The following is a 23,498-nucleotide window of genomic DNA, read 5'->3' as shown; positions in this document are numbered from 1 at the left end:
TTCTTTTGAGGATCATTTCTTGGATTTTCCCACACTCTTTCAGAACGAATTAAAATTTACAGTTCACGCTACTTATAGAAACTAGATATAGCTTTGGGTATTACAAATAATTGTAAGATTTCTTTCCATGTGAATTTCAGTTTGCTAAAAGTAAGAATTAGCCATAGGACAAAGTTAAAGTAGAACCATTAGTAATAGTAATTATATATATATTGTAAAAACCCTACTTGTTATATGAAGATAAATCACTGATTTAATTAAGATTAATGCATGTGTTTAAAGTATTTGTAATTTTTAGTGCATAGGTAGATATAATGACCCAAGGATTATGGAATTGAGTTTACATCAGGACACTGATTATCAAATGAAATGAAGTTTTACTCTGTATTTGCTTATTTGCGTATGTGCAATACTAGTGTTTAAAGACATTAAACATTTTAAAATGATGGGAAGAAACATTGTGATTTGATCCTCTATGTAACATTAATCATTTATTCCACTGGGACAGTGTTTCCCAACATTTTTTAAACTCATGTCACTTTTAAACAAATACAAAACTCATCATTTCCCCCAGTCTTTGCCATTTCTGATAAACTTCTCCTAAGGACCTAGGAGTCATTTAATAAGCTTTATATTCTATAGAAAAGTAATGTTTTATTTATATTTTCAAGTATAAAGTATTGAATATATATATTTTTTTCAAATCACATTTTCTCATTTCTCCAGATTCTGATTAGTTCCTCCAGTTCCCTCTTTAGGGGTAGGAGGGAGGACAGGTGACCTTCCCAAGTTGGTAATACTATGTTGAGGATGATTTTAGAAGAAATAATGTTTTTTCGCCCTTATTCATGAGCATGACTGTTCTGTGAATTTTGGGACAAGGGAGAGCATTTTCAAATGATGTATTTTTTTATAACTTTATTTATTTATGAAGTATAGTTGATGTACAATATTACATGTTACAGGTATACAATATAATGATTCACAGTTTTTAAAGGTTATATTCCATTTATAGTTATTATAAAATATTGGTTATATTCCCCATGTTGTACAGCACATCCTTGTAGCTTATTTTATACTTGATAGTTTGTACCTCTTAATCCTCCACCTCCATCTTGTCCCTCCCCCTTGCCTCTCCCCACTGGTCACCACTAGTTCCTTCTGTACCTCTGCAATGCTATTCTTTTCTGTTATACTCACTAGTTTGTTGTATTTTTTTAGATTCCACATGTAAGTGATTACCTTACAGTATCTGTCTTTCTTTGTCTGACTTACTTCACTTAGTGTAATGCCCTCCAAGTCTATCCATGCTGTACACCAGAAAATAACACATTTTAAATCAACTGTACTTCAATTAAAAAGCAAACAAACAACCCATTTAAAATATAGGCAGAAGAACTAAATAGACATTTTTCCAAAAGAGGAAATACAGGTGGCCAACAGGAAAATGGAACGTTGCTCAACATCACTAGTATCACGGAAACGCAAATCAGAATCACAATGGACACCACCTCACATCTGTCAGCATGGCCATCCTCAAAAAGAACACAAATAGCAAATGTTAGCTAGGATGTGGAGAAAAGGGAACGCTTGTGCACTGTTGGTGGGAATGTGAATTGTTGCAGCCACCATGGAAAACAATATGGAGGTTTCTCAAAAACCCAAAAACAGAACTACCATATGGCCGAGCAGTTCCACTCCTGGGCATATACCTGAAAAAAACAAAAGCATTAATTTAAAAAGATACATACACCCTGCTATTGACAGCAGCTTCATTTATAATTGACAAGACATGGAAGCATCCCAAGTGCACATCAACAGATGAATGGATAAAAAAGATGTAGCATGTATATGCAATGGAATACAACTCACCCATGAAAAAGGATATTTTACTGTTTGTGGCCTTTCATTCACTTTTTTTTTGCACCTCAAAAACCAGAACTTTATAAATATTTCCATTGCATCAAAAACAACAAAATATCTAGAAATAAACTTAACCAAGGAGGTTAACAGTACTCTGAAAACTGTAAAACATTGATGAAGAAAATTGAAGATGATACAAAGAAATGGAAAGATATCTTACGTTCTTGGATTGGAAGAATCAACATTATCAAAATGGCCATACTACCCAAAGCAACCTACAGATGAAATGCAACCCTGTCAAAATATTCATGACATTTTTCACAGAACTAGAATGAACAATTCCAAAATTTATATGGAACCATAAAAGACCCTGAATTGCCAAAGGAATCTTTTGTAGGTCTTTTTTTTTTTCTCTTTCTTCTTTTTGTTCTCTTTTCTTGCTGTTTGATGACTAGAGTAGTTCCTTTCACATTTGTTGTAAAGCTGGTTAGGTGGTGCTGAAGTCTTTTAGCTTTTGTTTATCTGTGATGCTTTTGATTTCTCCTCCAAGTCTGAACGAGAGCCTTGCTGGATAGAGTATTCTTGGTTGTAAGTTTCCCCATTGCATCACTTTAAATACATCGTGCCACTCCCTTCTGGCCTGTAGAGTTTCTGCTGAAAAATCAGCTGATAACCTTATGGGAGTTCTCTTGTATGTTAGTTGTTGATTTTTCTCCTGCTAATTTTAATATTTTCTCCTTATCCTTAATTGTTGTCAATTTGATGACTATGTGCTTTGGTGTACTCCTCTTTGGGTTGATCCTGTGCGGACCTCTTTGCACTTCCTGGACGTGGGTGACTGCTTCCTTTCCCAAGTTAGGGAAGTTTTCAGTTGTTATCTCTTCATAAATTTTCTCAGGGCTTTTCTCTCTCTCCTCTCTTTCTGGGACTCCTATAATGCAAATATTAGTGTGCTTCATGTTGTCCCAAAGGTCTCTTAAACTATCCTCATTTCATTCTTTTTTCTTTTGTCTGTTCTGCAGTGATTTCCACTAATCTGTCTTCTAGCTCACTAATCCATTCTTCTGCCTCATTTAGTCTATTCTTGGCTCTTTCTAGTGTGTTATTCATTTCAGTAATTTTATTCTTCAACTCTGGGTATTTATATTTTCCAACTCTGCTAAAAACTTCAGTCTGCATCTATACTCCTCTTGGGTTCTCTGAACATCTTTGTCATCGTTACTCTAAACTCTTTCTTGGATAAATTGCCAATCTCCTCATTACTTATTTCTTCTGGGATGTTATCTTGTGCCTTGGCCTGGAAGATATTCCTCTGCCGCCTCATATCGTCTATCTTTCTATCTGTATTATTATGTAGGTCAGTTACGTTTCTCTACCTTGCGGAAGTAGCCCTCTGTGGTAGATGTCCTATGCTTCCCAGCAGTACACTCCCCTCTTGTCACCCAAGGACCAGGGTCTAGCCGGTCCCAGCATAGAGTCTGGCCTGTGTTTGTGGACTCCTTCCACAGGCTTTGGGATTATTGTTTTCTTATTTCTGGTATCTGCTCCCTGATGAATGAGGCTGGACTAGAGGCTTGTGCAGGTTTCTTGGCAGGAGTCAGTGCCTGCCCACTGCTGCGTGAAGCTTGGTCCTGGGCCTCTGGTGGGTAGGACGTTTGTGGCTCAGGAGGTCTGCTGATTGGTGGGGCTGTGTTCCCACCCAGTATGTTGTTTGGCCTGCGGCTTCCCAGCCCTTAAGCCTACAGGCTGTTAGGTGGGGCTAGGTCTTGGTGACAATGATCCAATCAAGGTGTCAGCCTCCAGGAAAACTCATGTAGATGAACATTCCCAAAATGTCTGTGACCAGCTTTTTTGCCCCCTGGTTGAGCTGCAGCTGTCCCCTACCTCCCCAGGAGACCTTCCAAAACCAGCAGTCAGGTCTGGCCCAGGTTCCTATGAAATCACTGCCTCTGCCCTTGGACCTGGGACATGCAAGATTCTGTGTGTGCTTCCCAAGAGAATGATGTCTCTGTTTCCCCCAGTCCTGTGGGGCTCCTGGAGCTAAGCCCCTCTGGCCTTCAAAACCAGTTGTCCTGGGGTCTCCTCCCAATGCTGGAACCCTGGGCTGGGAAACCTGATGTGGGGCTCAGGACTCTCACTCCTGTGGGAGGGCCTCTGTGACTTAATTATTTTTTAGCTTGTGGGTCACCCACCCAGTGGGTAATGGGGCACCTGCCTCCTACCTTCCCGCTATGATTCCCTCTTTATGTTTCCAGTTGAAGAAGATCTTTTTTGCTGGGTTCCAGTCTTTTTTTTTCCCCCTGATGGTTGTCTAGCAGTCAGTTGTGGTTTTATTGTAGTCATGAGGAGAGGCGAGCTCATGGCCCTACTCACTTCACCATTTTGACCCTCAAACGATGTATGTATTAAAATAATGATTTGCATAGGAATTTATTCTCTTCCAGACTTAACTAAATCATTGTGATAATTAAACTGCTGATATAATGTGGATTTAAAACCTGAGGCTGGCTGGTTTACGTCTTTATCATGGGAAGCAGTCCCAGACACCTTAATAAAATTAAATGTACTGTATTTAACATCTCCAGAACCACGACACAGTGTTTATTTCACCATTTAAATAGTGTATTTAACCACATTAAAATTGTTGGTGGAAAAGTTATTTTTAACATCCAACTAAAGAAATATTCAGAAAAGCACAAGTGAAAAAAGAAAAATTAGATAAAATACACTTTATTGCAATTTAAAACTTTGTGCTTCAAATGATAACCATCAAGAAAGTGCAAAATAACCCACAGAATAGGGGAAAATATTTCCAAATCATGTATCTGATAGGGAACTTATATCTATGACATATAAAGAATTCTTACAACTCAATAATTAAAAAGATAAATAAGCCAATATAAAATCATAAATTATTTTAATAGACATTTCTCTAAAGAAGATATACAGATGTCCAATAAGTACATTAAAAGATTATCATCATCAATCAATAGGGAAATGCAAGTCAAAACAACAATAAGTTACAACTTATGCTGTAATGAAAAAGGCATAATATCAAGTATGTGGAGAAATTTAAACCCTCACACATCACTAGTGGGGATGTAATATGTACAGCCACTTTGGGAAAAGATTTTGGTAGTTCCTCAAAGTGTTAAAATGGAGTTACTGGATGACCCAGCAATTCCACTTCTAGGTTTATATCCCAAAGGACTGAAAACATATGTCCACACAAAACCTTGTACGTGAACGTTCATAACAGTATTATTATCATCAAAAAGTAGAAACAATTTAAATGTCTATCAACTGATGAATGGATAAACAGATGTGGCACATCCCTACAAAGGAATATTATTCAGTCATAAAAAGGAATGAAGTACTGATATGATGTTACAGTGTGAGTTAACCTTGAAAGTGTTATGCTGAATGAAAGAAACCAGACACAGGAGAACGCATATTGTATGATTCCCTTCATACGAAATGTCCAGAAAAGGCAAATCCACAGAGACAGAAAATAGATTAACGCTTACTAAGAGCTAGGGTGAGGGGGAATGGGCGTGACAGTCAATGTCAATGGAGTGTCTTTTGGGGATGATAAAAATGTTCTGAAATTAAATAGTGGTGAGTGGTGTATAATATTGTGACTGTACTAAAAATCACTGAGTTATACACTTTGCAAGGGTGAATTTTATGGTATGGGAGTTGTATAGTTCAATAAAGCTATTATTGAAAATAATATCCTCAACTATCTAAAAAAATCTTTGCTTTACCAGGCAGTTGTTGAAATCAAGATACAAGATCCAAACAATTCGTTTGGTTTATAAATCTCTTAAGTAAAGCTCTTTTAAAAGCCATCTATCTGCCTTCTGTTTTTCATGCCACTGATTTGTTGAAGAAATTCTTTAATTACTACATCAGATTACTGTTTCACTTGGGTTGGAGTTGTAGGACTGCATAATAGTGAATTTCTTTTATTTTAAATTTTCTCTCGGCCCCTTTTAACGTTCCACTTTCATTCTGGAAGAAATAAGCCTGGTCCCCGTTACAAGAAACTCCCAAGATTTCAAAGACTTAGATTCTCATTAGCCTGCTTCTCTCAGCATCCCCCCCAATCATCCCCTCGACCTCCCTCGTTGCTGACCTCTGCCTGTTCTCCATTACCCTTCGGCCCAGCCTGGCCTCCCCAGGGTGGCACACAGAATTGCAACTCCAGATGTGGACAGACCAGGGACGCGCCTGTTGGGACGGTTATTTCCCTTGATCTGGACGCCATCCTTCGGTTAATATAAATTAAGGTTTCGTTAGTTGGTTCATCACCAGCTCCCACTCTTGGCTCATTTTCCCCATGTACTCAGCTAAGACACCTAACGTGTGTCTGTATGTGTGTATTTGTTATGTCATATTAATTTCTTATGCCAGGTTATGTACTTTGAAGTGGGATATTTGAGCCTAAACGCAGGTTTTTATTTTCAGTTGTTTGCATTAAATTTCGTTTTGTAGATTTTTGTCCATCTGTACAATCTTTAGAGATCTTTTTGAATCGTGAATTTTACGTACTTTACAAATCTGAGAAACACACTTCTCTGTTGCAAGGTCAAATACAGAGCCCTAGAGCTCTCCTTTAAAGACCTTCCTTCGCATGTAACATTGATACATAGCCTCTTTGACCTCTTTGGTTTAATCAACTATAAATCCACTGAACTGTACCGTTACCCAGGCCTTCATTCTCCACGTGCTCTACAAAAGAATCATGAAAGACTTTGAGAAATGCCTATCTGAAACCAAGAAACTGTTCATTAATTTCCAGACCCATTTCATTTTTCCTCACCTTTCATTGCAGCTCACTAAACAATAAAGAATGTTCCTTGATCTCGAGAATGAGATGAGTCCCCAGATTTCAAAACTCGATTGTCTTGCTGAAAATTTTGATATCTACATTACTCTGCTCACAAATCCATAATTTCTAATCTTTGAAACATGGTCTTTTAAAAAACAACCATTAAGTTATTTTAAGAGACCTGTGCCTTTATTGATATTTCCCTCTTTTACCTTGTCTGTCTGAATTTTGTCTTAGCCAGGTGACATTTTGGACAAAATATTCATCAACTTCAACATTTTCTTTTCAGAAAAATATCTTCTAATTTTTAAAAATTCGTTGAGACTATATTTAGTTAAGCTCTCCTAACTGTGTCTTATGGTAAATATCATGTATATAGTATAGATCTTAAGTGCTTATTCATTTTTACATTCTTTGTAGGAAACAGCCTGCTTAAATCTATACACTACTCTGCAGAAAATCAGAATGCAAAAAGTAGCTGCTGAATACAGCCATGAAGGCAGTGAATTCAATAAGGTAAGCTGAGAGACCGAGAGACCTCTTTCTGTCAGGTTCTGGAAGAAAATCCCACACTCCCATAGCTTATAAAATGATAGGCATTTATGAGAGATCCGCAGACTGTGTGGATGGCTGGGGAGTCATTCCTTTCCATGACTGTGCCCTTGAGGACCACATTAGGCTCTGAATCTGAACAGGCCACATTCAGTGATATGGATGTGGACAGGTGAACTTGATGCTCTGCCGTTTTCACTGTCACTCATCCAAGGAACATTTGTGCTCAGGAAAACACCAGCCGGTTTAGTAATGCGAGGAGACGGCAGCACCGCCTCTGCTTGATGAGGTGATCACACTGTAGGAAGATCTCACATTCTCCTCCAACCATTCCGAATGGAAAGCAGCCAAGCTCTGGACAACAACACGTGGTTTGGTGTCTGCTAGATGCAAACATGATCCTGCTTGGAGAATTTTTCTCCTGCTAAAATAGTAAACAAAGCAGTAAATAAAGCAAACATTCTGTAGGACTCCTACGTGGAGAGTGTGGGGAAGGCTGCTCTGTCGGCTGACATTTCAGAAACATCTTCAGCCCGAAGGAAACTTAACAGCTTTTGCATTATTCCGCCCAGTAATGGGTGTCCTGTGCTTCGGGGAGACATTCTAACTGTAACCATATTAATGGAGCTCATAACTTTACCAGTAGATTAATGAGGATCTGAAAGATAGGGTAAGTCTGATCTGTTACTGGATAATGTGATGATTAATGTTTGTGATGTAATAAGGAAGCCCTAATTAGGAAACTACAGGGGACAAACCCCAACAGGCTTTTTCACTTAACCAAAGCTTCCACCATCTAAGGAAATTTTGAAGTGTCATTTAATAAGCTTTATGGACTCAGGACATAAAAATCAGAGGAAAGCCTATTGAATGTTGAATAGAGAGTATGCAACATGGCAATCCACCAAGACTTCATAGCTTTCCTTAAGAAAATTCCTCCATCAGAACACATTACTGCGATTTGAGGTTATAATAATAAACTGGCCTATGTTTGTAATGTTTCCAGTGTACTTTATGCTCGGTTCTTTTAGGCATATGGGAAACATACGGCACCATTTTCAAGGGAGTGTTCACCTGCAATCCAATTTTCGCTCTTCTTATAACTTTAAATAAATTCATCCAAAGTGTTAAGGACAGAAACAAACACTCCGCATTCTTTAAAGTGAATTTTCCACCCCCTTTTCTTTGGGCCAATAAAAACATTTCTAAGGTACCAGATCTTAGTAATAGTTTTCCCTAAATACATAGCATAATTATGTCAAGTTATTCTTTTGTATTGGAAGAAAATGCTAGAAATAAAAACCTAAAGAGACTTTAAAGCACTATGCACATACATATACAATAAGAGAGACATTTTCTTACATTTAAAAAATACATATGAAACAGTCATACGACCTTTTCAATGATGCTGGTAAAAATGCTTTTTTTGCATCCTACTTAGTGGTTTCTGGGAGTTAATGACCAGATTCTAGAGGTTAATGACCATCTGAGGAGGATCAGTGAACCAAGGCTTTGTCAGGACTATTAACCTGAACCAATCATTAATTGCTAGAAATGTCTTGGGTCTGAGAGGCCAGCTGTAGTACAAGATTAAGGGTAAGGAAATATGAACTCTTACTACTGTCTTTGTGGGCTTCGCCCTTTAATTTGGAATGTACATGGCAATTATTGTTTTGTCCGTTGGCCAATCAAATGATTTAAATTACCATTCAGTATTCTGCCCAACAGTGCCGTAATGAAAGGCCTTGGATTTAAAAAAGCAAATAAAGGCTATTAATTTCTGTCTACTTCTGTTGTTCATGATTTTTATATCCCTTGCCAGAGATGGTCTTGTATTTTCTCTTAGCATCTTTGTATAGGGGTTATTAATCTCTTTAAAAAGTCTACCCATTTATCAATAAGTACACTGAAGTACTCAAAATGGTCCAGGACGAAGTCAAGAAGTCTTCTCAAACCACTGCGGTCTGAGTAACCACCTGTATTTTTCAGATCCCAGCGAACTCTGTCTGAATCTTTCAATTTCACATTTATCATTGAAGGCTTTGTATTGAGCAGGGAAGACAGGTGTCTATGAAGTGTCTATTTTGTTGTTAGCATATGGAAGTCTCTCGAAAACATATATTGATTTGACTGTATAAATGTGAACCGTCTCTTTACTGATATATCTTTACACACAGTAGCTATTCTTACTTTCAAATACTCATGGTTAAACATGTTCAGAACAGTGATGCTTATAACATATTACTAAGTGAAAGAAGGAAGTATGTAAAATAGAAAGGAAAATATTATCAAATTATTTGGATTATTAAACAGTCATATAGCTGTGAAGTTATGCAGTTAGGTGTCTCTCTTTTTGAAAAAACTTCCAGGTTCCTTGAAGCACAGATGAGTTGGGAAGCTTTAGGCAAACAAATTAGATACCCTCAAAGCATTCTAGTCTTGCCTTCCACCAGTCACGCTTTCTTATTAACCTCTCACCCTTAAAAGGTGCTGCAGTGGCGGGGGGGAGTGTGTGGTAGGCTTGGGGGTAAGGAGAGAGTTATAAAACCCAAGTTATATGGAAGAAGGCTGCAGCTGTAACAACCACTTATGTTTATTGTGAGCCTTCCTCAAAGTGTTTTGTAAGCATGGTCTGCTTAATCCTCTAAGATGAGTAGGTGGCAAGACTCTTGATCTTTACTTGACAGATACCTATGATATAAAAAAATTAAATGCCAGCATAGGATCTTCACAGAAAGCAGTTGGATGATGAGAAGGATTAATTGTAATGTATGCCCTCGAGTGCAGTTCACAGCAATCTACACTCCACTCTTGATTTTCAGATGCATTTTTTAGCATCTTCCGACATGCGAGGGTCCCATGTGGTAGGATTCCCAGGAAACTGGTCATAGTGGTTGTGTTGAAGGGAGAGAAATCTGGCAGCTGAAGGAGGGGTTAGGAGGGGGTAGATTTTTTCCTTATACTCTTTTGTACCTTTTGGATTTACCTATTCAAAAATTAACTTAAAATTTAAAAAACCCTGCAAAACCTCCTAAAAGCATTTTCAAGAGGGCAAATTCAGTTCGAAGATCTGCTCCCTCGGTGTTTCCCCTCCGTTCTCCAGGAAATTTGGTGGCTGTGCTTTGTCATCCATGTTTCTTTGTAATACTCTGATAGAAATCATTGCAAGGAAATTAGCCTGAAATTTACAGTACATATTAAATGTATAAATTCAGAGCTTTAATAGAAATGAGAAATGCAGTGTGTTGAAAGATCCTCTGGCTCTCCTTCCCTGTGGATTTATATATTTACTGCACTTTCTTCATCTGGTTGGTGGGTCACACCAAAGACATTTCAGGTCTGTTTACAAACCGCCAAGAGTTTTTAAAAGAGGAAGTAATCTTCCTCCTTTTCCTGATTTCACTTCAACTCCTTATCAATTTGATCTCAATTGAATAAAATAGGCATGAGGTCTTAGGCTGACTAGCAATGAAATACACTTGCTCTAAGCAGAAACAAGAAAAGATCTAAGGCAGGGTAAACGATGGGGGAGAGGGAGCGAGAAACATACTTAATGATTGTTCGTGTACAATTTTGCACCCACTTCCCGATGTTTGCAATTTATCCCAGTAAATCCCAAGAGTGGCGTTGCTTCCAGACAGACCGTATTTTTCAACCTAGGAAAGAAGAACTCAGGGCAGTGTCCCTCCTGGCCTGAGTGAGCTCCAAAGCAGTCCTTCTCCAACTCTGAAATGCACACAGATCAACCCCAGCCAATGAAAGTGAATAATTTTCTTCTTAAAATGCAGATTCTGGTTCAGCTGATCTGGGGAAAGGCCGCAGATTTTGCATTTTAACACATATCCTTGCTGCTGGTCCAGGAAGCACACTCTGAGTAGTGAAAGTTTAGACAGAATCTGGGTCTCCTAGAACTGGATTCAGTTGCATGAATTGATTACCCTGGCACCAACAACTAAGGATGTCTTTTTCTTAGGTGACAAGTCTGGGGACTGGCAGACGAGGGCTGACCAGGCATTTCCATAATGCCATCAGGGATCTCAGATCCTCTGACTGTTTCTGCCTTGCCATCTTTCATGGGTGATTTTCATTCTCATGCTCGCAACAGAGTGGCTGCCCTTCTGGGTATCACATTCACTTTTTTATGCAGGATGTAGAGTTAATGGAAGAGGACAAAGTGCATATGACAGCTGAGTCTGGCTCTTTCAATCAGGAAAACAGCAGCTTTCTTGGAAGCTGGAATTCTACTTCTCTTTGGCCAGACATGTCACATGACTACATGTAGCTTCAAGGGAGCTCTGTAAATAAATTTTTTCAGCCAATCTTATTGTCACCCTGAACAAAATGTTAAGAAAGGAAGAAGGGGCAAATGGATACTGGGTAGGTGTGCTAGACAGAATAATGGCTCCCCAAAGATGTCCCTGTCCTAATACTGAACCCGTGATTATGTGACCTTACATGGAGAACAGTACTTTTCTGCATATGTGATTAACTTAAGGCTCTTCAAATGGGGAGATTATCTTGGATTATTTGGGTGACCCAGTGCAATCACAAGGGTCCTTAAAAGAGGGAGGCAGAAGGGTCAGAGTCAGAGAGGGAGATGTGATGATGGAGGTAGGAGTTGAAGTGTTGTGGGGCCATGAGCCAAGGAAAGTGGGCAACATCTTGAAGTTGAAAAAGGCAAGGAAATGGATTGTCTAGGGTGTCCCGGAGTGCAGCCCTGTGACTGCATTTTGTGTGACTTTGTGCGACCGTGACTTTGATTTTAACCCAGTGAAACCTACTTTGAAATCCTGACCGTCAGAACCGTAAGATAAATTTGTGTTGTTTTAAGCCACTAAGTTTAGAGTAATTTGTTACAGCAGCCGTAGGATACCCATACAGTGGCCAACCAGCATTGTCTGTCCCGGAGCCTGAGCCAGGAGAAGGGGTGAAGAGGCCTGTAGTGAGGAGAGGGAAGGAAATATGAGAGCACAGTCCCATGGCAGGGCCATGCCTTGTCATCTGACAGACACACAGATGAAAGAACAAAGGGTCATCCAGATTGGGGTGAGGAGCTAAAGGAGAGCTACCGAAAAGATAGAACACAAACATACAACCACTCGGCAAATGAAAGCAATTATCCTGAACTACGAACGTTTTAAAATTCATATGTGTGTTTTACTTTGTTTTGGCAAGAAGTGTTTCTTTAATGCAGTCATGGACCCCAAGGGACCCATGGTGGTCATCCAGGCCATGCCCCTCATTTTGCATCTGAGGAATCAGACCTGAAGGAGAAATAGTCCTCTCCTGTCTCCCATGTAAGGGTGCTTTCTACCGCAGCCCACTGCTTCATGCTTAGTTTAAGTAGGGTTGCCAGATAAAATATAGGATACTTTTAAATGTGAATGTTAGATGAACAACAAATAGTTTTTTGTGTAAGATCTGTATGAGTTTCCTGTTGCTCCTCTAACAAACTACCACAAACCTAGTGGCTTAAGACAACACGAATTTATTATTTTACAGTTCTGTGTGCCAGAAATCCCACTGGGTCTCACTGGCCTAAAATCAAGGTGTCAGCAGGGCTGCATTCCTTCTGAACACTCTAAAGGAGAATTTGTTTCCTTGCCTGTTCCAGCTTCTAGAGGCCACTTGCAATTCTTTGGCTCATGGACCCTTCTTGCATCTTCAAAGCCAGGATTTTAGCATCTTCTTATCTCTCTCTGTCTCTGATCCACCTTTCTTATAAGGACCCTTGTGATTACAGATAATCCAGGATACTCTTCCCATCTGAAGAGTCTTAACCTAATTGCATGTGCAAAGTCCCTTTTGCCATGCAAGGTACACAGCTTCAGAAATTAGAATGTGGATATCTTGGTGGACCATCTTCCTTCCACAAGTATGTCCCAGATACTGCATGAGACATACTTACTCTAAAAAAAAATACTCATTGTTTTTCTGACATTCAGATTTAACTGGGGGTTTTGTGTTTTTATTTGCTAAGTGCGGTAACCCTAGTTCAAGGGGGTGTGGATGGGGTATATTCTCTATAGCATGATAGCCATTATACCCAAGACTCTAACAAGGAACAAAAAATTGTCTTTGGAGTGGTGAGCTGCTTTTGAAATAAATGCTTTCCATTTTGTGAAAATGGATGTTAGCCTTTTACTATTTTGTACCATATTCTTAGTGAAAAGCTGCTAAGCAATTTCTATCAAATTAATTTTTAATGTGGACATTTTACCCCTAAGAATAAATGAACATATCACAGCAGTCAGAGAGAAGGGATGTCAAGTATTTATTTTAAACATTTCCAATTTTCCTGAACACCAAATGGTTCAATTCTCTCAACCAGCCCATTAATAAACCTGTTATCCAAAAATGTGAACCTAAAACATAGCTTAGCTTGGCTGTACTTAACTACTGAGTGTATAGAATGTCTTTCCCTTTTAACCAAAACATTTCATGGGCAAGAGAGGGGCCAGGAAGTCAGATGGTCACAGGATGGTCTAGGATGGGTTCAGATGGATGTCTCTCTGACTGCCGTCCTGAAACACCTGTGATTTCCACTCCTGCTGCTTTCTGAGCAGCCCCTGGAACAGTCATCCCATGGGCACTGGCGGCCCCAGGCCCTCTCATTTCCGCCGGCTTCACTTACTTGACTCTTTTCTGGTCTGATGGTAGCGGGACGCCTCTCCTCCTAGTGAAGGGTGGCTGGCTTCAGCTACTTCCCACTCAAGGAATCAGCCAAAATGTCTCTTTCTTTGAGCTGATCTCCTCAAGCCTCCTTTAATGACCATATGAAAACTGATTACAATTAGCAGTATTTACTGACATGTAACTGCTGTAAGACTGAAGTCCATTAAAAAAAAAAAAACTGCCTTAAATAGATTGCTCTGGTGGTGGTGTATAATAACAAAAATTACGCAGAACCTAGAAATAAAGTCAAGAAGATGTCTGTCTTTTTAATGTCATGTTAGAGCATTGTTTAACAGGCCCATCTAAGGGTTATTTCATTCTCTGCGTCTAGGAAGTTGTACTACTATTTTACTTTGTTTATTACTACTAAAAGCCTAGACTTTATGCAATTAATTATTAACTTGTAGACTTGTGTCCTGTCCAACAGAAATGCAAGTAATTTCTTTCAGGTAGAAAACATATCCCCAGATGTTATGATTTCATTGCTCTGAAGCATATTAACCAGTTTTGTCTCTAACTTAGTAATGTTATTCTAACCTTGTTTCTAAAAAGTGCCTTTCCTGATGAGCGATAAAAACCCTTGTCCCTGAGATGCTCTTCAAACCAGCTTTTGGATCTTATCAGACCCCTTATTAATTATTGAGCTGAATAAAATCTTTGGCACGCATCATCCTAGTTTTGCATGAGTCACGTTTTAACTTTTTGAAAATTATACTCTGCCCCTAGTAAGTCCACTTGGCTTATGCTATGGATTTGCCTTAACATCTTTCTTCATAGTTTGAAGGTCCAAGTTTATTAGCATTCAAGCGGCTGCTTTCTGTTCTGGTCCCAGCTGACATGGCTTCTTCTGCGGGAGCATTCCTCAGCCTCTTCTTTCCCACCCACACCATCCCTTCCTCTGGCAGTCAGATGTCCCCTCATCTTTTGTGCCATGTTTATTGATAAACTGAACTCTTTTCTACCCTCGTGATTGACGTGTAACGTAGAGGTTAATTCAGACGATGTGTTCCATCTCCCGGCCACAGTGACCCCTCCACGTGGAGTCATATGACCCATACTGGTTCAATAAGCATGTTCTCAGGACATTTATGAGAATGGTGTGACAAAATCACTCTTCTCTGCTGGATGTGGGCAAAAGCCTGCGGCCCTGGAATCTGGTGGCAGCCCTCTTGGGACCGTGGGAGGAGCCAACCTCAGGAAGAAGCAGAAAGCGGCTCTAAGAACTGGGAAGAAACTGAGATCAAGACTTAAAATAGCCCTGTTTCTAGACTTTTTAGTTTAAAGAACCAGTAGATCTCTTTGATCATTTAAGCCTGTTTGAATCAGGCTTTTGATTATTTCCAGCCAGAAACATCCTAGCTGATACATATACCTGTATCGCTCATTTGTATGTTCATCAGTGTTTCCTGAATAATTTTGTATCTGCCTAACTTCTGCCCAAAGAGAAACATCTTTATGTTCTCAGCAACTTACACAGTTTTTCAATCAGACTTTATAAATGTGGCCTGAATTACACACAAGGAAACCCTTATGAGGAGGCTACAGTCTTGATATTTCTATAAGTAATGAAATAAAAACCTACTTTTCCTACCTCCTGCAGCCCCCAGTGTCTCCAGAATTCCGAGTCTTGGTCATCTTTTCTGGCATCCTTCTTATCACATCTGGAGCCACGGGAGTCTCTCCAAGCTCATACCCTCCTATGCCCACCCCTGCCCACTTCCTCTGGAAATTTTCGGAGAGGGAGTGCCTGGGCAGATAGCTGGTCTGGCAGACTGGGGCTCACGGAGCCCTATGTAAATACGCCTGTGTCATATGTCGACAAGATGCACTTGTCACCTGCTACTTCAGATTTTGAAGGTGATAGTGGAAACTCAGCGTTCATTGTGGAGGTCTGATCTGAAAGTTATGGGCCCTGCCCTCTGAGCAGCCCCGCTTCAGGACCAGGCTGAGAAATCACCTGGGAAAGAGATTTTGCTGCCAGATTCAGAGGACCTGGGTGAATCTCTTCTTAATGATCAGGCACAGATTCTGGGAAGCACTTTGGAATCACCTCTCTCAGCTGACACTCACAACATCTCCATCTGAGCGCACGTGTCCTGGCTGAATACGCACCTGTTGACAATCATGCCAATTGTGTTTATTGGCCCTCTTGTTTCTCTCTTGTATGGAAAGTGAAAACTCAAAATTATCCATGGGAAGAACAAGCCCGGAGAGTCATTTTGTGCTTAATATATTTGCATACCTTGACAGTAAGTAGCAAGGGAAAAACATTCCTCTGAACTGGTTCGAGTAGATGGGAGCCAGATAGATTTGGTGATTTAAAATTGAAATTCAAACACCAAGGGAGGAAATTTGCTTCAATTCTTAAGTAAAGTTGATATCGATGCTAAAAAACATTGACTTCAAAGTGGTCCCTGCCAGTTCCACATTTCAGATATTATTTACTGTTGTGTTAGTTTCCTAGAACCCACTTCATTGGGGGCAAACTGTTGCTAATAATTTATATATGATTTGCCACCTCTGTATATTAAAATAGAGTGAAATAACCGGTATTAACCTGGTTTTTACACGGCAGGCCAGAAATTTCTTTTCTTCTCACCATCTCGGGTCACTTAGGAGTGTGGTATTACCGTCTAAACATGAAACACCCTCAATCCCTATATTTCTTTCTCTCTCTTTTGACTCATGGAACACTCAAGAGTTAAAAACAAGAAGTAGGTGTGTGAGGCAGACACTCACACAAGGAAGCAGAACTTCTGAGCTGTGTCTTGCACATTTAACAGATTTGCTCACACTGCTGTCTTTCATTGACTTTCATAGTATCTTGATGCTGTCACAAGCACGTAGTATTAAACTCACAGTGTTCCCAGTTGAGGAGTGCGTGTGAGGATACAGCAGATGGACCCCTGTAAGTTATTTTTAGCAACAATGATCTGCCCCACAGGTCACTGTGGACTTTCTTTCTGAAAGGTGAGCCTGGAGTATTTCACATCTTAGGGACATGTGACCACGTCCACATTAAAATAAATGTTTCTGCTCCCAAATAGAAAATGTTTAAAGGACGCAAGATTAGCACTTTTACATAACAGATGGGCAGCTGTGTATGTTCTCTGTCCCTTTCTTGCTCTCTTCTCCTTCGGGAACCCATGTAATGTGAATGTTAGTACACTTGATGTTGTCTCAGAAGTTTCTTAAACTGTCCTCATTTAAACAATTTTTTTTTCTTGTTTCTGGTCAGCCTGAGTGATCTCCACTACTCTGTCTTCCGGTTTACTGATCCATGCTTCTGTACCATTTAATCTGCTGTTGATTCCTTCTACTGTATTTTTTATTTCAGTGATTGTATTCTTCAACTCTGCTTGCTGCTTCTTTATATTTTCTAATTCTTTGTTAAAAAATCCTAACTTCTCACTTTTTTTTTTGCCTTCTCTCAGTATGATTTTTTTTTAATTGCAGTACAGTCGGTTACAATGTGTCAATTTCTGGTCCCCATCATGCATATACACACATTTATTTGTTTTCATATTCTTTTTCATTAAAGGTTATTACAAGATATTGAACACAGTTCCCTGTGCTATATAGCAGAAACTTTTTTTTAGATCTATTTTTATATATAGTGGCTAACATTTGTAAATCTCTTAACTCCCAAATTTATCCCTTCCCAGCCCTTTCCCCAGTAACCATAAGATTGTTTACTATGTCTGCAAGTCTGTTTCTGTTTTGTAGATGAGTTCAGAGTCCTTTTTTTTCCTTCTTTCTTTCTTTTTTTTTTTTTTTTTTTTTAGATTCCACATATGAGTGACAGCATATGGTATTTTTCTTTCTCTTTCTGGCTTACTTCACTTAGAATGATGATCTCCGGGTCCATCCATGTTGCTGCAACTGACATTCTTTTATTTTTTATGGCTGAGTAGTATCACTTTGCTTATTGATTCTTCTCTCGAGTTCACTGAGCATCTTTATGATCATTGCCCTGAACCCTTTATTGGATATATTGCCTGTCTCCATTTCACGTCTTGAAGAACTCCACAATTTCTTCTGCTGGGGTTTTATCTTGTTCCTTCATTTGGAACATGTTTCTCTGTCACCTCATTTTGCCTAATTGCTGTTTTTATTTCTATGTATTTGGTAGGTTGGTTATGTTTCTTGATCTTGGAGAAATAGCTCCATGTAGGAAGCATCGTGTGGGGCTCAGCAGTGCCCTCCCCTCTTGTTACCTGAACTATGTGCTCCGGGGGCCTCCTCTATGTGGGCTGAGTGGTTCCTTCTGTTGTGATGGGCTGACTTCTGTGGGCACACTGGTAGGAGTGGCTGAGCAGAGCTAGTGTTAGCCTACTGGTGGGTGCGGCCATGGCCCAGGGGGTCCAGAGGCTGCTGTCTGTCCACTGATGGGTAAGGCTGTGTCTCAGGGCTAGTGCCAGCCACTGGTGGGTAGAGCTTGTCTCCAGATGACTGAAGCTCCAGCCAACATCTTCACTGCAACCTCAGGGCAGACCCTGGGCCAGAACCACCAGCTACATTGTTCTTGAGTTCCTGACTCACGGTAACTATGTGAGGTAATAAGTGTATATTGTTGTTTAGAGTCACTGATTTTTGAGGTAATTTGTTATGCAGCATTAGGTAACTACTACACAGTCCAATGAAACTCAGTCAGGTTTGCCCCAACTTAGAGATAATTGTTTTTTTCCTGACTCTTCTCATTTTTATTTTCCTTATAGGTCAGCTCCTTCTGGACCGTGGTCCTTGGAGTGATTTTTCCTTAATAATTTACTGTGCTTCTTTCCCAGTCAGAGTCCTGTTGCCCAAAGTCTGCACTGACCCTGGTGATGAACCTAACTTCATTCCTCACAACCACCAGACCTCCAACTCTGTAGTCTCTGGAATATTCCCATGCACTCATTAAAAAAACCTCTTTTCTCCTTGTCTGGTTCCTCTCTTTCCTCGCATCATGTTTTCCTTATATTCTCCTTTTTTTGTCGTTGTTCTAACCATCTCTCTCTTTTCTCTTTTATAATTATATGATTTTCCAAATATAATCATTCCCTAAATGTGCCTCCTTTTTCATAATACTGGCGGCTTTGTATATGCTGTGACTTACAGTCCTCTATCCATTCATTCACTCATTATTCATTCCTTCAATAAATACATCTTGTGTTCCTACCATGTGCTGGGCATTATGTACGCCAAGTGCTGCTGATACTTCTACCTGGAACATCCTTGCCTTCAGAGGCCCTCTGCTCCACCTGAACTTCCACTTAATTGAATTAACTAACTTTTATTGTGTGCTCATTCAAGGTCAGACACCGTGCTAGACATGCCTTAAGCCTCAGCTCAAATTACCATCTCTTATGAGACTTCCTTTTTCCACCAGAGTTAATTGCTTCTTCCCACACTCTGTATTGGAAATTCGGTAATGTTTTGCTCGTTCATTTGTTTATTCACTCAGTCTTTCATCAGGTATTTGAGAATCTGCTATATACCTGGCACTGTATTAGAAGCTGGGGAAACCAAGGTGTGAGGTAAGTGCCAACAGTTATTGGTGCCTAATGCAAAGGAAATTATCAGGTGGAGCAGCTAATTGTGTACTGTAATTATTTCCCTTGGTCCCCGTGCTCTTCATAGATCTTGAGCTACCTGACGGCATAGGTTGCATCTTCTTGTTATCCCCAGTACTAACACAGCCTCTGGGACATGGAAGGAACTTCCTAAAGATCTGCTGTGTGTCTGAAGCCCACCACTATGCTATTTGACAATTGAGAACCAACTCGCATTGGATCATCATACAGTCATCCAATTAATGATCTCTCCAGGCCCACACATTTTGGCTTACGTCTTTTCTCAAAGTTGATTTCAAATAAAAGCTCACCTGCAACTCTGCTGCATTTCAGATGCTCTGCCTTGCTCAGACTGGTAACATGCCAAATCCGCTTACATTTCTAGGAGAAGGTTTGTAGATTGTGAGGGGTGGCTTGTGAACATTGGGTGCTTAGAGAGAGGTGAAGGAGGAGAATAAGCTGTTGGAAGATGAGATGAAAGCCAGATACAAGCTTGGTCTCCATCTTCATTTTTCTAGGGCCAGTCAGCCCTAATAAAAGCTCCTTAAGTTAGCTTTAGCCTGGGGTCTGAAAATAAATGAAACATCCTAGATGAACCAAAGACTGAAAACAAAAAAACAATTGAATAGCATTTAAAAATATGCCCCAAGAGCTGTGTAAAATATCGCAGTTGCTGACCTACTGATGTCAGCATTCTTGCCAACTTCAGATTTTTGTAGCTGGTAGATACAGTCAAAGTTGATGAAACAATTTGCAGATTTTATACCTAACAATGAAAATGTGCCTTTTGTTCCTAGAAAATAGGACATACTCAGGGGAGTCTCATGAATTAGTTTTGGAGTGACACCAGGTTTTGTGGTTTGAAATCTACCTCCAGGTAGCCTGGTAGTTGGTGGGGTTTTTCTCTAGGCAGATTAATTCATTCTAGAAAATGAATTGATGAGATAAGAGTAAGCATGGAAATACTCCAGGGTTTGGAAGACTTGCATTCCAATGTGGATAGTAAGCTAATTTGTTTATCTTAATCCCATCTTTGTGTTGAACTGCATTTCAAAATAATGACGCGTTCCGGAATCTCAGAGCTCTCCATGGAAGGGTACAGGCAGAGTACAGTAGTTAGATTCCCTTAAATTCACTGCTGCTTTGCTAAAAAAAAAACAAAAAAATCATCCTGTGATAAATACACTATTATAGAAATTTCTTTTCTCACAGAGTCCCAGATGAAAGCATTGACTCATTTATTTTACCTAATTATATTTAAGAAAAAATAATTTTATCAACAAAATAATTACATTGATTATAATTCAGAAGTTATCTCTGAATTTTTTAATTCTATACCACTAAGTTAATTTACTTTACTAAAGTGGATAGCAACAGAAGAAATTTTATTTAAGCTAAATTGACCTTCTGATTACCCCTAATTTTGGATGATTCTTTTTTGGGGATAGTAGACTTAGGCACCCCTGAGAATGCCCCTTAAAGTGATGATACATTCTGAACTTCTTTTTTTCTCCTCTTTTCCCCTCTCTGGACAGATTTGTCTACCCATCTTGGAGGAATATTTTCTCTAATTTCAGTGCCTTTTCTCTCTTTTTTTGTCTGGAGAAATTCACTTAACTGTGCAGGAATCAGGTCAATGGCCATATTATCCATGAAAACTTAACCTACCTTCCTCCTTAATTCTGGCAGAACTACATTCCTCCTTATGTGAACATTTCTGACCCCTATTACTGTGTGTGTGCACAAATATTTTTAAATTAAATTAAGCTTTTAGCTTCGTGATAGCTTTAAATTCACATATAGTTGTAAGGGAGCTCTGTATACCATTTATCCCAGTCCCTTCTACCCCTGTGGTAACATCTTTCAAAACTATGTGCAATATCACAACCAGAATATGGACACTGATACAGTCAAAATACAGACAATTCCATCACCACAAGGGTCTCTCTTGTTGCTCTTTCATAACCACACCCCTTTCTCCCTGGGTGACTGTTAACCTGTTTTTTATTTATATAATTTTGTCATTTCAAGAATGTAAATGGACCAATACCTTCTGGGGTTCGCTTTTTTTTTTCCACTTAGCATAATTCCCTGGAGACTAATCCAAGTTGTTGCATGTTGCATGTACCACTATTTCCTTTTTATTGCTGAGTAGTATTCTATGACATGGATGTAGCAACGTTTGTTTAACCATTCACACATTGGATATTACGTATAAAGGTACTATGAACATTTATGTTCAGATTTAAGAGTACAGTTGCTAGGTGATATGGTAGTGGCGTGATCAGTGTCATAAGAAACTACCAACCCGTTTTCTGGAGTGGCTGTACAATTTTACATTCCTATCAGAAATGTATGAATAATTCAGTTTCTCCACGTCCTTGCCAGCATTTTTTGTTCTCACTATTTTTTATTTTTGCCATGCTGATAAATGTGTAATGATATTTCACTGTGATTTTAATTTGTGTTTTTCCCCGATGGCTCATAATGTTGAACATCTTTTCAGGCGCATAATTGCCATCTGTGCATCTTTGTTGGCAAAATATATGTCCCTTTCCTTCTTTCTTTTTCTTTCTTTGTGCCAGGGATTGAACCTATGACCTCATGCATATGAGACGTGCACTCTACCACTAAGCTACACACTCCACCTCCTCCCCATTTTCTATTGGATTGTCTTTTTACTGTTGAGTTTTGAGACTTCTTTCTATGGTTTAGATACTAGTCTTTCATCAGATTTGCAGTTTGAAAATATTCTCTCCAAGTCTGTAGTCTTGTTGTCTTTTCATCTCTTCACATGGGCTGTCACAGAAAAAAAGTTTTAAACTTTGATGAGGTCCAGATAATCCATTTTTTTTTTTTATGTACTGTGCATTTGATGTCGAGTCTAAGAACTCTAACCTAGCTCCAGGTCCTAAAGATGTTCTGCATTTACCCAGAAGTTTCATAGCTTTACATTTTATAATTTCTTGATCCATTTTGGGTTCATTTTTGTGTCAGTTATGAGGTTGAAGTTGATGTCCACTTGCTTCAGCACCGTTTGTTGAAAAAGCTATCCTTCCTCCATTGAATTACTTCCATACCTTTGTCAAAAATCAGCTCAGAATATTTGTGTGGGCCTATTTCTGGGTTCTCTGTTTTGTTTCATTCATCTATGTGTTTATGCCTCTGCCAGTATCTCATGGTGTTACTGTAGCTGTGATAGTTAACCTCAGATGGAGTGATTCCACCCATTTTATTCTTCTTTCTCAAGATTATTTTATTTATTCTAGGGTCTGTGTCTTTCCATATAATTTTTACAATAAACTTGTCTATGTCTTTAAAAAAACTTGCAGAGATTTTGATAGAAACTACATTAATCCTATAGATCAATTCAGGGAGATATGACATCTTTACTATATAGAGCCTTCCAATTCATGAATACATTATGTTTCTCCTTTTATTTTGGTCTTCTTTGATTTATTTCATCAGCGTTTTGTAATTTTCAGCATACAGATCCTGTATACGTTTTATTAAGCATATATGCAAGTATTTCATTTAACTGAGAGCAATTGTAAATGATACTGCACTTTAAATATCATTTTCCATATGTTAATTATTAGCAATATAGAAATATGACTAATATGACTCTTACATCTTGCAGCTTTGCTAAACTCACCAGTTCTAAGTGTTCTTTTGTTCTTTCAAAATTTTCTACATAGGTAATCATGTCAGCCGTCATTGGCACAGTTTATTTCTTCCTTTCCAATCTGTATGCCTTCCTTTCCATTTCCTTGTCTTAGAGCATTGGCTGGAACTTACAGCACCACACTGAGTAAGAGGGGTGAGAACTGACGTCTTTGCCCTGTTCCTGATCTTAGACGGAGACTGGTATGTACTTCACTACTGAATATGTTAGCTGCAGCTTTTTGGTAGATGTTCTTTACCGAGTCATGGAAATTCCCTCTATTCTTAACTTGCTGAGAGTTTTTGTCATGAATAATATTGTTGGATTTTTTCAAATGCATTTTCTGCATCACTTG

At 39.1% G+C, this 23,498-nt stretch overlaps 1 long non-coding RNA gene across 2 annotated transcripts in view; it reads left to right on the top strand.

Annotated features, from left to right (window-relative positions):
- Window positions 1-23,498, top strand: part of LOC105084689 (uncharacterized) — a 63,091-nt gene that overhangs the window by 12,167 nt on the left and 27,426 nt on the right. The window contains exons 3-4 of one of the 2 annotated variants that reach the window (XR_004135272.2): window positions 7,118-7,213; window positions 23,259-23,346. This is a non-coding gene — a long non-coding RNA (uncharacterized LOC105084689). The remainder of the gene's footprint in view (window positions 1-7,117; window positions 7,214-23,258; window positions 23,347-23,498) is intronic. The other variant, XR_010382564.1, reaches the window with a different exon arrangement.

The sequence above is a fragment of the Camelus dromedarius genome, chromosome 10 (assembly GCF_036321535.1).
Source record: "Camelus dromedarius isolate mCamDro1 chromosome 10, mCamDro1.pat, whole genome shotgun sequence".
NCBI classification, from domain to species: Eukaryota; Metazoa; Chordata; class Mammalia; order Artiodactyla; family Camelidae; genus Camelus; species Camelus dromedarius.
This window is presented reverse-complemented; position numbering and strand designations above follow the sequence as displayed.